Source organism: Mesoplodon bidens, assembly GCF_964165515.1.
Source record: "Mesoplodon bidens genome assembly, chromosome: 19".
NCBI classification, from domain to species: Eukaryota; Metazoa; Chordata; class Mammalia; order Artiodactyla; family Ziphiidae; genus Mesoplodon; species Mesoplodon bidens.
This window is the reverse complement of record NC_138179.1, coordinates 45151726-45167118: the sequence shown is the minus strand read 5'-3', so window position 1 is coordinate 45167118 and position 15393 is coordinate 45151726. Positions and strand designations below refer to the sequence as shown.

Sequence of the window (15393 nt, the reverse complement as noted above, 5' to 3'; positions counted from 1 at the left end):
ATCCTTTGTCCATTGATTCGTTTGCAAATATTTTCTCCTATTCTGAGGGTTGTCTTTTCGTCTTGTTTATGGTTTTCTTTGCTGTGCAAAAGCTTTGAAGTTTCATTAGGTCCCATTTGTTTATTTTTGGTTTTATTTCCCTTACTCTAGGAGATGGATCAAAAAAGATCTTGCTGTGATTTATGTCAAAGAGTGTTCTTCCTATGTTTTCCTCTAAGAGTTTTATAGTGTCCGGTCTTACATTTAGGTCTCTAATCCATTTTGAGTTTATTTTTGTGTATGGTGTTAGGGAGTGTTCTAATTTCATTCTTCTACATGTAGCTGTCCAGTTTTCCCAGCACCACTTATTGAAGAGACTGTCTTTTCTCCATTGTATACCCTTGCTTCCTTTGTCACAGATTAGTTGACCATAGGTGCATGGGTTTATCTCTGGGCTTTCTATTTGTTCCATTCATCTATGTTTCTGTTTTTGTGCCAGTACCATATTGTCTTGATTACTGTAGCTTTGTAGTATAGTCTGAAGTCAGGGAGTCTGATTCCTCCCGCTCCGTTTTTTTCCCTCAAGACTGCTTTGGCTATTCGGGGTCTTTTGTGTCTCCATACAAATTTTAAGATTTTTTGTTCTAGTTCCATAAAAAATACCATTGGTAATTTGATAGGGATTGCACTGAATCTGTAGATTGCTTTGGGTAGTATAGTCATTTTCACAACATTGATTCTTCCAATCCAAGAACATGGTATATCTCTCCATCTGTTGGTATCGTCTTTAATTTCTTTCATCAGCGTCTTATAGTTTTCTGCATACAGGTCTTTTGTCTCCCTAGGTAGGTTTATTCCTAGGTATTTTATTCTTTTTGTTGCAATGGTAAATGGGAGTGTTTTCTTAATTTCTCTTTCAGATTCTTCATCATTAGTGTATAGGAATGCAAGAGATTTCTGTGTGTTGATTTTGTATCCTGCAACTTTGCCAAATTCATTGATTAGCTCTAGTAGTTTTCTGGTGGCATCTTTAGGATTCTCTATGTATAGTATCATGTCATCGGCAAACAGTGACAGTTTTACTTCTTTTCCAATTTATATTCCTTTTATTTCTTTTTCTTCTCTGATTGCCATGGTTAGGACTTCCAAAACCGTGTTGAATAATAGTGGTGAGAGTGGACATCCTTGTCTTGTTCCTGATCTTAGAGGAAATGCTTTCAGTTTTTCACCATTGAGAATGATGTTTGTTGTGGGTTTGTCGTATGTGGCCTTTATTATGTTGAGGTAGGAGAACCATGTCTTTAAATGCAAACATCCAAGGATATAAGTCTAACTTGAGGGTGCCTTTCTTTTAATTGTGCTTCTTGCTTCCTGTCATAAAGTATGAGACATTTATTTCTTCACCTGAAGTGCAATTAACACTCTCTCCCCCCCCCAAAAAGTGCAATGCTTTCTTCCTTTGCATGCCCAACCATTGGAAAGTAACCTAGTTCACTAAAAGCACTATCTGAGACTGAAAAGGAAAAGGCTAACTGTAGACAAACTGGATATTTTATCCACTCAGATTGGCTTTAAAAAACACCAAGATGGACACATGGTATTTCCAGAAGTTCCTTTGTTACAGACTTTGGTCCACAGCCTCCATAAGGTTACATATCAGGGCAAATCCAAATCTTAAAAGTCTTCTCCACAAATATTACTAAAAAGCTTTAGTTCTCACTAAGCAAGTAATCTTTCTTGTTTCATCTGCCAGAAACACAATTCAGAGCCTATTATTTTATATAAACTGATGATTATATTACTCAGTTTTACTGACTCATGGCTAAAATTTTGCAAAAAAAAGATACTATATCTATTTGCATTTGTCTGTATGATTATGGATGACTTTTATCACAGCAGGGGGTGTTCCTCAACCAAGAACCTAGGAGGGTAAAGGGAAAATTATTTTTCCTCCCATACACATTTTCGAATACTATTCAGAAAGAGGAGGAAATAAACTATCAATCCATGCAAAAAACATGGATGAATCTTACAGGTATATTGCTAAGTGAAAGAATTCAGTCTGAGGAGGCTACACACTGTATGACTCCATTTATATGACATTCTGCAACAGGTAAAACAGAGAAGGTAAACAGGTTATGGGGTGGGGGGTTGAAATATTACATATGATACTTTAGTGATGGATACCTGCCACTATGCATTAGTCTTTTCTAATGGATTTTTACAACCTAACAAGTAAATCATAATATACTTAAATTTAGCTTTTTTATGATATGGGAGTGTCACAGGTTGGAATAGAGAATATGACAAAGAATCTAACTGATTTAGAAATGTATGAAAAAAAAAAACTCACTGTTGGTGGTGGGGCAAAAGGTACTGACCTAAGTAACTATGGAAAAGAATGGAATCCATGGAACAAAGGCAAAATGTAGCATACACAAATACTGGACTCTGTAAGTTCTTTCCCATGGGGGTATTAGCTAGTAGTGAAACTACTATATCTGTAATCTGGAATGGAACAAGAAATGAATTCAATGAATGACAAAAAGCCAGGTTTCTTATCGTTGGGGTGGGAAGTTACAGATAAAAAAAGGCAGAAGGTTATAACATCCATGTAATAATGGATAGATTAGATTTCCTCAGTTTTAGACACTTTTCTGCATCAAAAGGTGCTATCCAGAAAGTGAAAACACAACTCACAGAATAAAGTATTTCACATGATATATCTGACAAGAGTCTGTTCTTCAGAATATATCAAGAACTTTTACAAATCATCAACAAAAAGACTCAAGTTTTAAAAAGGAAAAGAACTTGAACAGACTCGTCTCCAGACAAGAAATACAAATGGTCAACAAGCACATAAAAGATGTCAAACATCAATAGTCATGGTGGAAATACAAATTAATACCATAATGTGATCCCCCTTCACAAACACTAGAATGGTTATAATCAAGAAAACTGAAAGTAACAAATGTTAGCAACAATGTAGAGAAATCAGAACCCTCAAATATTGCTTGTGGAAATGGAAAATACTGCAGCATATGTGTACACCAGTTTGGCATTTCCTCAAAAAGATTAAAAAAATACAATTACCATAAGCTTCAACAAACCCACTCCTAGATACAGACCCTGAAGAACTGAAAACAGGTGTTCAAACAAAAACCTGTACATTAATATTCATAGCAGCACCGTTCACAATAGCCAGAAGATAGAAATGACTGAAACGTCTATCAAGGGTGAATGGATAAACAAAATGGGTAGATCCATAAACTATCCTATTATTCTGCCATATAAAGGAAAAAGTAAAATGGTGCCGCCACTATCAAAAATAATATGGCAGGTCCTCAAACACTTAAACAGTTAGTGTATGATCTGTCAGTTCCACTTCAGGGTATATACTCAAAATATCTGAAAGGAGGAAGTGGAACAGATATTTGTACAACCATACACATAGCAGCATTATTCACAATAGCCAGAAGGTGGAAGCAACCCAAGTATCCATCAATGGATGAACATATAAACAAAGTGTAGTATATACACAATGGGGTATGATTCAGCCTTTAAAATTAAGGTAATTCTCACACATGGTACCTGTGGATGAACCTTGAAGTCACCATGCTAAGTGAAATAAGTTACAGAAGGACAAATATTGTACAATTCTACTCATATAAGGTATCCAGAGATGTCAAATTCAGTGACAAAAAGAATGTGGTTGTCAGACACAAAGAATGTGGATACTTGGGGGAAAAGAAAAAGTTCTAGAGATGGATGGTGAGAATATTTTTACAATATGAAGGTAGTTAATGCCACAGACCTATACACTTAAGATGTTTACATGGTAAATGTCATGTTATGAATTTTAATCACAATGAAAAAAAATGAAGTACTGATACATGTTACAACACAAATGGACATTGAAAACATCCTTAGTTTAAAAAGCCATACGGAAAAGGCCATCCAGATCATACTCATCTTGTGAGCTTTAAATCCATCAAGGTTGCAAAAATAAGTAAAAAACTCAGTAACGGTTCTAGAAAAAGAAAACTGGATCACAATGGAAAAAGATATTTTCAAACAGTTGGGACAGCTGGTACAAGTTGAAGTGGGCCTGTGGATTGAATTACAATGTCTTCTCATGCCCTATGTCAACAGCAGAGCCTAACAGGATGAAGAAAGACTTACTCTTCTTTTCTAGCAAGAGCTTAGCCAATGAGAGACCATCACAACTCAGCCAAAGAAAAGCCATGACTCTTTTGTTTACTATGGTCCTCTCAACCTCCCTTTCCCCCTCTATAAGATTTCCCCTCTCCATTTTGCTTGGGACTTGCACGTGGCTCACCATGGTTGCAGACCCTTGAAGTGGTTGTAATTCTTTGCTGATTGTGAATAAACACATTTTTGCTGGACAAATAACTGGAAGTCTATTTGTTTTAGGTCAGCAGTGGTCATGTGCAAGCTCTGGAGTGCCACCCTGCTCCAGGGGCAGCAGGCACGAGGGTTTGCCCCCTGCCCATATTAGTGTCCGGAGCAGCCAACTCCGGATGGACGTGACACCCAACAGGAAGGTATCAACCTGTTGCAGGCAGAAAGCAGATGTCTGGGCAGTAACTGTTCAAGGGGGAGGGGGACAGGGTACCTGAGGTCTCCTAGGGCTGCCATTCCCTGGGGAAGAGCCAACTCTCCATCTGTTGTGGGTCTGAGGTCACAGGTCCTTAGCTGTGAGCAGCGTTGTCACTTCAGTCTGATTTCTGCACAAACTTTGCCCATTTGATTTTGTAAGAGTTCCATTCTGGTAGCTCCTCCCCAACTGTTTGTAGGCTAATTGGGCAGTAAAGGCACAAGTGAATCCAAAAGGTCCTCTGCTATCTGCTTCTAAAGTGTAGTCACAGGTATTTGTCAACAGAGCTGAAGACTGACAGAAGGCCCCCAAAGGGAGGAGGAGATCGTTGTCAGCATTTTTGTCCCCCCTTGCTCCCCAGGCACACCCAGCAGGGCAGCATTCACAGTCCTGTTGAGTAACTCTGGAAGGGTGTGGAGTGTAACGATCATGCTTAGTAAGCCCTGGAACCTCCCCTTGTTCCCGTGCGCCTTTCCCTGGGTGACCTGAGCAAGGCGTCAAATCTCTGCGGCAACCCAGCAATCACATTACAATTTGGCAGCTCTCCAAACTCTGCTTAAATTTTAAAAGCTAGCACAGCTGGGTTTAGTTTTACCTCTGTGCATGTGGGAGACAAGAGAAGTATTTATCTTTAGAAACTCAGATTTTTTTAAATTTATTTATTTAATTTATTTATTTTTTGGCTGCATTGGGTCTTCGTTGCTGCGTGCGGGCTTTCTCTAGTTGTGGTGAGTAGGGGCTACTCTTTGTTGTGACGCATGGGCTTCTCATTGCGGTGGCTTCTCTTGTTGCGGAGCACAGGCTCTAGGCATGTGGGCTTCAGTAGTTGTGTCTCGCAGGCTCTAGAGCTCAGGCTCAGTAGTTGTGGCGCATGGGCTTAGTTGCTCCGTGGCATGTGGATCTTCCCGGACCAGGGCTCGAACCCATGTCCCCTGCATTGGTAGGCGGATTCTTAACCACTGAGCCACCAGGGAAGCCCCGAAACCTCAGATGTTAATTTAAAAATTGTATTACCAGGGTTTTGAGCTGGCAAGTAAGACGACCAGCAGAACAACAGTGGGTCGGGAGGGTGAGGGTTTTGTTCATAGGATGTAGCCATCACCTTGAAGTCCAGACATCTCACAGGACTCCTTTGCAAGACATGACCTAAACAAGACATTATTATCAGACTGAAGAGAATCGGACTCCCTGCAGCTACAGGGAGAAGACAGAATCTTTTCTCCTCTTGCTGAGATTTCTTTCAGCAGCAAGGCCAAGTGCTGGAACGCTTTAGTCTACCTAAAGTAAAAGCTCCCAAATTTATCATACAGAAGGGAAAAGGCAGGATAGAATTACCAAGAAATGAAATATATTGTAGACCCATTAATGATTTGCATTTGTATCTGCAAATATCTCTGCCCCCCCACACACACATAGTTGAGGTTTGGGGAACTTAAGGGATGTGGGCAGGGGTGGATGAAGCTGAACACTCCCTGGGCCTCAGTCTTCCATCTGTAGCCTGAAGGGGGAGGGAGTGGCCAGGCTGCTCTCCTGGGTGCTGCTACTCCCCCACTCATGCACACACACACACACACACACACACACACACACACACACACCCCACCCCCACCCCCACCCCCCGCCCCAGTCTGAGCTAGCTCGGGACTCCGAGACCTTCTCCCTCCTCTCCGAGCCCCCACCGCTGCCCTGCCGCACAGTGACTGTGTAGAAGGTGGACAAGGGGTGGGGAAGGAGAAACCTGATGTTGTTGTTATAAGCCCTAGTTTTGGAAGGTAGGGGGGAAAAATGCTAAGAAATTCTTCTGAAATTCAAAGCCCAGGGACTCAGACTCACTAAAAACAACTGAGATTTAATTATTAGATTACAGAATGCTTTCCCTACCCAATAGCTTACCACCACATCAACAGGCTCCAGTATACGAACAATGGATTACAATGGGGAGAGTGCCAGGACTCAGACTCTATGTAAGATAAGTTTCTAGAGAAACCTAAAGACAACAAGAGGCAAAAATAAGGACATCCGAGGACACTGAAGCCTCCAACACTTACAGCTACAGCAAACATTAAACACAGCCCAACTCCTAGTAGAGTAAATGAAACCTCACACTGAAGACCCATTTACCTCAGTTCCTATTACCCAACACAACATGTCCAGCTTTCAACAAAAAATTACAAGGCATGCCAAAAGGCAAGAGCACATGGTGGAGAGACCAAGCCAGCATCAGAACCAGACTAAGATAGGGTACAGATACTGGCACTTTCAGACAGAGAATTTAAAGTAACTATGATTTATACATTAAGAGCACTAGTGGAAAAATGAGACAATGTGCAAGAACAGATGGGTAATGTTAGCAGAGATGGAGCCTCTGAAAATATCAAAAAGAAATGCTAGGAAAAAAATACAGTGAGAGAAATGAAGAAATCTTTCAATGAACTCATCAGTACACTCAACTTGGCCAGAGAAAGAATCAATGTCAATAGGTCAATAGATATCTCCCGGCTGGGCTTTCCTGGTGGTGCAGTGGTTGAGAATCTGCCTGCCAATGCAGGGGACACAGGTTCAAGCCCTGGTCTGGGAAGATCCCACATGCCACGGAGCAGCTGGGCCCCTGAGCCACAATTACTGAGCCTGCGCGTCTGGAGCCTGTGCTCCACAACAAGAGAGGTTGCGATAGTGAGAGGCCTGTGCACTACGATGAAGAGTGGCCCCCACTTGCCACAACTAGAGAAAGCCCTCGCACAGAAACAAAGACCCAACACAGCCATAAATAAATAAATAAATAAATTTTTTAAAAAAAGAAAAAAGAAATCTCCAGGCTGAAATGCAAAAAGAAATAAAGAAGGAAAAAACCCAGAACATCCAAGAACTGCGGGCCAAAATTAAAGACGAAATACATATGTACTGAAAGACAGAGACAAAATCTTGAAAACAGCAAGAGAAGTATGACCTGTCAGATACAAAGAAACCCCAATAAGGCTAACATCTGACTTCTCATCATAAACAATGGAGGCCATAAGAGGGATGACACATTCAAAGAACAAATCGTTTTTATGGGGAAATTTCTAGCTTTGTACCTGTGCAGCACTAGAACATACCTAATCCTTGTGTCATTAAAAGTTCAGTCTCCATCACTCTGGTCTAGAGCTGATATGGCAGCCCATGGGACAACATAGTATTATGGTTATTGGTACCACCTTTCCCCCTTACAGCTGTGACTTTGAGTTTTTTCTTATTTTCTGGCACCTACGGATGACTCTTTGGTTCTTTAGAACTTGGCTCTGTGTGTATGTGTGTGTGTATTGCTTAGCATTTATAGGAATATTTAATTGAAAAAGAATAAAAAGGAGATTTTTATATAAAAAAAGAAATACATATGTACTTGGAATACCAGAAGAAAGGGAAAACTGAGCAGAACAAATATTTGAAGTAATAATGACTGAGAACTTTCCAAAATGAATGACAAATATCAACTCTTATATACAAGAAACTCAGAGAATACCAAGCAGGATAAAACACAAACAAACTACTCCTAGGCATATATTCAAGCTTATAAAAAAAAAAAGAAAGACAAAGAGAAAACCTTGAAAGAAGCCAGAGAAATAAAACACACCTATAGAGGAAAAAGGATAAGAATCACAATGGACCTCACATCAGAAAACCTGCCAGCAACCAAGAAGTGGAATGAAATTTCAAAGTGCTGAAAAGAAAAACCCTCACCAGCTTAGAATTCTACACACAGTGAAATTATCCTTCAAAGGTAATGGAGAAATACTTTCTCAGACAAACAAAAACCAATGGAATTAATTGCTAGCAGGTCCAGCCTTAAAAATGTTAAAAGAAGTTCTTCAGGCAGAAGAAAATTTATTTATGCAGAAACTTAGATCTATATTAAGACATGAAGAGCGTCAGTGAAGAAATTTTAGGAAGGTAAAATAAACATATTTTCTTTCTTAAATCTCAAAGATAATTGTTTATTTAAAGCAATAATAATGACAACATATTGGGTGATTGGGTGATAGCATATGTACAAGTGAAGCAAATGACAGCAATGCCACAAAGGATGGGAATACTCTGATATAAGGTTTACATTACATTACATGCATTACATGTGAGGCAGTGTCGTTTTATTTAAAGGTGCACTTAGTTTAAAATACATATTGCAGGGTTTCCCTGGTGGTGCAGTGGTTGAGAGTCCGCCTGCCGATGCAGGGGACACGGGTTCGTGCCCCGGTCCGGGAAGATCCCACATGCCGCAAAGTGGCTAGGCCCGTGAGCCATGGCCACTGAGCCTGCGTGACCGGAGCCTGTGCTCCGCAACGGGAGAGGCCACAACAGTGAGAGGCCCGTGTACCACAAAAAAAAACAAAAAACAAACAAACAAAAAAACATATTGCAGGGCCTCCCTGGTGGCGCAGTGGTTGAGAGTCCGCCTGCCGATGCAGGGGATACGGGTTCGTGCCCCGGTCTGGGAGGATCCCATATGCCGCGGAGCGGCTGGGCCCGTGAGCCGTGGCCGCTGGGCCTGCGCGTCCGGAGCCTGTGCTCCGCAACGGGAGAGGCCACAACAGTGAGAGGCCCGCATACCACAAAAAGAAAAAAAAAAAAAAAAAAAAAAAAAAAACATATTGCAAGCTCTAAGGCAACCAATAAAATGTTTTTAAAAGACATATAATTAATGTACTACAAGAGATACAATGGAATAATAAAATGCTCAATTAAAACCAGAAAAAGATGGAAGAAAGGAAACAAAAATGCAAAGAATAGAAAACAGTAACAAACATTATGTTAAAAGTAAAGAGATGGAGGGACTTCCCTGGTGGCGCAGTGGTTGGGAGACTGCCTGCCAGTGCAGGGGACACGGGTTCGAGCTCTGGTCTGGGAGGATCCCACATGCCGCAGAGCAACTAAGCCCGTGTGCCACAACTACTGAGCCTGTGCATCTGGAGCCTGTGCTCCGCAACAGGAGAGGCCGCGACAGTGAGAGGCCCGTGCACCGCGATGAAGAGTGGCCCCCGCTCACCACAACTGGAGAAAGCCCTAGCACAGAAATGAAGACCCAACACAGCCAATAAATAAATAAATAAATAAATTTATAAAAGTAAAGAGATGGAGAAAGATATGTCATGCTAACACTAATCAAAAGTAAGCTGATGTAGCTTTTATTAATTTCAGACAAAGCAGACTTCAGAACAGGGAGGGTACTACGGGATAAGAAGGGGCATTAAAGAATGATAAAAGGGCCAATTCTCCAAGAACACATAACAATCTAAATCTCTATGCACCTAACAAAACAGTGTCAGTATGGGAAACTTAAATTTAAAGTATTATGTAATGTTTTACTTTATCCCAGGAATACAACATTCCTAGAGATTCTAATTGTAAGCAAGAGTGGGTGGCATGGGTAAGAGACATATGACCAAAAAGTAAGAGTGGCTCATGAAAGGATGAAGTAGTCCACAAAACTGTAGTATCGTTAGGATGACTCTAAAGTGTGAAGCTGCTGATGTCTGATCAGGATTGAACTGTTACCAAATGCTTTTCCACATTTATCACATTTAAAGTGTTTCTCTCCAGTATGAAGTCTCTGATGTTGAATAAGATGAGTGCTCTGGCTAAAAGCTTTACCACATTCACTACATTCATAAGGTTTCTCTCCAGTATGAATTCGATGATGTTTAGTAAGGGATGAGTTTTCAGGGAAGCCCTTCCCACATTCACCGCATGTATAGGGTTTTTCTCCAGTGTGAATCCTTTGGTGTTGTGTAAAGGTTGAGTGGGCACTGAATGCTTTTCCACATTCATTACAGTTATAAGGCTTTTCCCCAGTATGAGTCCTCTGGTGTTGGGTAAGGTGTGTACTTCGTCTAAATGCCTTCCCACAATCATTACACTTATAGGGTTTCACTCCAGTGTGAATTCTCTGATGTTGTGTAAGAGTTGAGATATCAGTGAAGGACTTCCAACAATTAATACATTCATAGGGTTTCTCTCCACTGTGAATTCTTTGATGTTGAATAAAGGATGAGTAGTCACTGAAGGCTTTCCCACATTCATTACATTTATAAGGTTTCTCCCCAGTATGAATTCTCAGATGTTGAACGAGTGATGAATTTACAGTGAATGATTTTCCACAAACTTCACATTTATAGGGTTTTTCTCCAGTATGAGTTCTCTGATGTTCAGTAAGAGATGAACTTTGGATAAATGCTGTTCCACAGTCATCACACTTATAAGGTTTCTCGCCAGTATGAATTCTCTCATGACGAAAAAAGTTTGAACGGTCACTGAAATTTTTTCCACAGTCACTACAATTATGAGTTTTCTTTTTAGAAGCTCTTTGACTTTTAATTGGAGATAAGTTCCATTTGACACTTTCCCCAAATGGATCAAATATATGTAGCTTCTCTTCTGAATGAGTAACATTCCGTAGGATAAGTTTAGATCTTACAACAAAACTTCTCTCAAACTCATTAAAAGTATGCCCATTTTCCTCACAAGACATTTCTTCATGGCCAACTATTATTTGCTGAAAACCAGTGGTTTGGGCAAGAGATTTTTTTGAAATTTTGCCTATAGAGTGCTCCTTTTGCTTTTCTACCTTGGCCTCATATTCACAGGTTTCTTCAAATAAATACTCTTTGGACACATCCCCTCTGAGCCTTTCCATGATGACAGTGATGGAACTGCTCACTCAAAAGTATATTCTAATGGTTTTCTCTTTGGTATCTAGTCTGCTCTTCAAATCTGAGGGGAATAAAACATTTATAAAAACATATTTTCTGTGTTGGGATTACAGGATCTGAACTCAGGAGCAAAAATATAACCTTACTAAAATGAGAATGCATATTTACAGTCTCGTAATCTGGGAAAATAATAAGTCAATGGAGTAGAGATAAGCAGAGGCAGAAGTGGTAGGAAAGAAGTTGGCCCAATAGGCAAAGTCACAAAGAGTCTGAAAGCTGAAAACAATGTTTTAAAGATGTAAAAGTTTAACCTTCTCATTTAAAGATAAACAAGTTTAGAACTAGAGAGGTTACGTGATTATAACCTAAAGATACAGAGGTTATTAATGAGATGGTCAGAAATAGAACTTAGGCTTTGTCCACTATACTACCACAGTAATCTGGAGACTAATCAGAGCTTAAATGAGAGAATGGACAGGTACCTAGTCAAAAGACAAAAGACAAATAATGAAGGGGATGCACAGCAGTATTAGAAAATGTGCGACAGGGACTTCCCTGGTGGTCCAGCAGTTAAGACTCCACACTCCCAATGCAGGGCGCCTGGGTTCAATCCCTTGTTGGGGAACTAGATACCGCATGCCTCAACTAAGAGCCCGCATGCCACAACTAAAAAAAAAAAAAATCCCGCATGCTGCAATGAAGATCCCACCTGCCGAAAATAAGACCCGGCACAGCCAAATAAATAAATATTTAAAAAAAGAAAAAAAAGGGCCTCCCTGGTGGTGCAGTGGTTAAGAATCTGCCTGCCGATGCAGGGGACACTGGTCCGTGCCCCGGTCCGGGAGGATCCCACATGCCGCGGAGCGGCTGGGCCCTTGAACCATGGCCGCTGAGCCTGCGCGTCCGGAGCCTGTGCTCCGCAACGGGAGAGGCCACAACAGTGAGAGGCCCGCATACCACAAAACAAAAACAAACAAACAAAAAGAGTAGAAAATCTTGGAAAGGTGTAGATTATAGTGTATGGATAAATGCAAGCCCTTCACAAGTCCTCCAAAAAAAACAATTGTTTCAAGTCAAATTTCGGGTCTTCAAGCAAACATTTTAGCAAAGGCTTACCGTCTAGGGGTCGCAGGCTGCAGTCCAGAGATTAAAATTTGGCCCACTGCACCAATGTGCTGCCACAGCGAGGAAACTCTGGCTCGGTTTAGTTTCCCTTTAAGCAGTTCTCTTCTTGACATTCCTTTCTCCTTCCACCTCCGCTCTTCCTCGGCACAGGGAATGCCCTGGGCCTTCGCGGCCTCTGGGGGACCCGGGGTCCCGCTCCCTGCCAGGCCCCAGCGCCGAGCGCCCGCTGCTCCCGGCCGAAGAGGAGGTGGAGCAGCAGGGCCCCAGTCCGCACGGTCCTCACGTGAAACCAAGCGGCTCCGCCTGCGGGTCCGAAGGCGCCTGAAGACGACGAACTGCGACTCCCAAAAGGCCTCGGGCCGCGCCGCTTCCGCTTTCGTTCTCAAGGACTTACTTTTTCCCAGAAGTCCCCGAGAAATCTCGGCCTCTGGGTACCCCTCCCCCAGCGCGGAGCGGAGGGGGCGAGCGAGAGGCGTCTCAGCTAATCAGGGCCGCACGCTGGAATCTCCATGGTAACCACCGACGCTTTCTCCCTTCTGCGGTGCTCTTGATGGAGGCTGAAGCTTGCTTCCGAGGTTAGGGACGCTGGCCGGCGCTTAGATTCTGGGGACTGGTGTGCGCAGGACAGAGGGCTCCCCGCGCCCGACCGTACAGGCCCTAGGAAGTAAAGACAGTGTAAAATGTTACAGACATTAGAGGACGCTGTGGTTCTTTGGATACTGTTTCTAACAAATTGTAAAAAGATAATTTTGAGATTCGGGGGACAATGGAACGAGGAACTAGGTATTAGAAAACATTAAGGAATTATTATGAGTGAACGTCACATTTGGCATTTCTCAGCAGACACTTCAAAGCCATCCAGATGTCAGCTATGTTTGTTTTTAATCTGCCAAGAGCTCAGGCAGCCTGGAATGCAGGGTGAAAACGTGCAGCGGAGCAGACCCACCAAGTACTACAGCCCCTGAGAACAATCAAGTCCCCGTCTCAGGGCCACTGCAGCAGTGATAGTGGGGAGACCCATCCTGCTGTTTATCTTTTCATTTCCTCTCTCTGGCCAAACCTGCAAAGAGCATGACAGAACCCTACTGTAACTGCAAATGTTTGTTTTCTGATTTCAAATGCGACAGCATGTTTATTATGCAAAAGCTGGAAAATGCAGAAAAGTATATATAGAAAAAAATACCAGGAGGAAGAGAAGAAGAATGTCATGACTAGGTCTTTCGGTGGCTGAGGGTGAAGAACAAGACCGTGGGCAGCAGGAAGACAGCAGGGGAGGTTGGGAGGCTATTTACCATAATCCGGGCCCTGGTGAAGTAGCTTAGACCAGCGGGAGGCCGGGTGGTGCTGCTGTATGACAGGAGTGGTGGATTTGGAAACATCGTAAAAGTAGAGCAGCAAGAAATCAAGGATGGATGTGGGGTTTGTGAGAAAGAGCCAGGTGGAGTGTGACACTGCAGTTTGGCCTGAGCATCTGGAAGAACGACACGGCCTGTTACTGAATGGGAAGCGTGAGGTTTCGGGGGTCGATGGAGGGCCTTTATTTGGACATGACATGTGAGAGGTGACCATGGAGAGAGTCTTCAGCAGAGGAAGCAGCTGGAGCTGGAAGATGAGCTCTGTGTGCGGACAGCATTAACTGTGAGGGGAGAGACCACCCAAGGAGGTGAGCCCTGGGGCACCCAGCATCCAAAGGTGGCGGTAGGTACCCCCAGCACAGGACACCGAGTAGGAGGCGGGAGCAGGGCTCTGGAACCAGGTGAGGACGCGTTTAGGGTCTTAGCTCTGGGCCATCCAGCTCTTGTCTGCAGCCCCCTCCAGTGGCCCTGCCCCCACATTCTCCCAGAATGGTATTGCCTGGGGTCTCCTGTTTACCTTCCCTCCTCTGCTCTCCCCCTCTGCTCTGGCATATTGGGTTTCTGGCTGCTGCCTGGGGTACCCAAACAGGACAAACAGGAAAAACTGGCCCTGTCCTGGGGACACCAGTTTCAGCTTGGCTTCTGGGCTTTGAGGAGGGGGCTCATGGGCCATCTCTCTGAGAAGCGGGACAGTTTCAGGTGTGGCCTCCGAAACTATCCCCCACCTGTTATCTGAGAGCCTCCATCTGCAGTGGCAGAGACAGTCCGGCGGGGCTCAGCGTCCTCCAAGAACCCCTTCCTCTCGGGCCACCTGTGGAAAGCTTCCAGCAGGGCACAATCCATGAGGGGCAAATTAATTTTGCTGTTTGGCTTTTTCTTTTAAGAAAGAAGAAGGGGCTTCCCTGGTGGCGCAGTGGTTGAGAGTCCGCCTGACGATGCAGGGGACACGGGGTCGTGCCCCGGTCCGGGAAGATCCCACATGCCACGGAGCGGCTAGGCCCGTGAGCCATGGCCGCTGAGCCTGCGCGTCCGGAGCCTGTGCTCCGCAACGGGAGAGGCCGCAGCGGTGAGAGGCCCGCGTACTGCAAAAAAAAAAAAAAGAAAGAAAGAAAGAAGACATAAAACACTGTACTCATCACCTTTAGAAACAGGCACACAGCACATAATTGTGTTATACAAGGCACACAACCTAATCAGCAGATCTGTTCTGGGCTGTGGCCAGTCAGGGCAGAGAGTGGGACTCATGGTTGGAAATTCCATGCAGGCAACAGAAAGGGAGGCAGATGGAGAATGTGGTAGTGGAGAGGGCATGGGAAGACAGCAGCTCACACTGGCCGAGAACGTCAGAGCAGAGGCCAGTGGGAGTCCGAGAGAGAGGGACGCAGGGCCTGGGCTAAAAGGAAATCCAGAGGCTGAGGCGCGAAGGGACACACACAAGGGAGGGGACACGCCTTCCGAGTCTTGCCCGTTAGACTTGGCGTCAGTCTCCAGCTTTGGATCTGTCGGCCACGGCGTGTCCTTTCCTTGGCAGGTTCCTGAACTGGTTCCTTCACCTGTGTGAACCTCCCCTTGGAGGGAAGGGGCCGTTGTGAGGGCGGCAGAGACTCCCTTCCGGAGGCTCCCTGGCTGGCGC

The 15393-nt window shown here is 43.6% G+C and overlaps 1 long non-coding RNA gene across 1 annotated transcript; it reads right to left on the bottom strand.

Annotated features, from left to right (window-relative positions):
* Nucleotides 1-693: 693 nt before the first annotated feature.
* Nucleotides 694-12693, bottom strand: LOC308607903. The gene is made up of 3 exons (XR_014014060.1): nucleotides 12397-12693; nucleotides 4616-5743; nucleotides 694-1350 (listed from the first exon to the last, which is right to left on the bottom strand). It is a non-coding gene; the product is annotated as an uncharacterized lncRNA (long non-coding RNA).
* Nucleotides 12694-15393: the final 2700 nt, after the last annotated feature.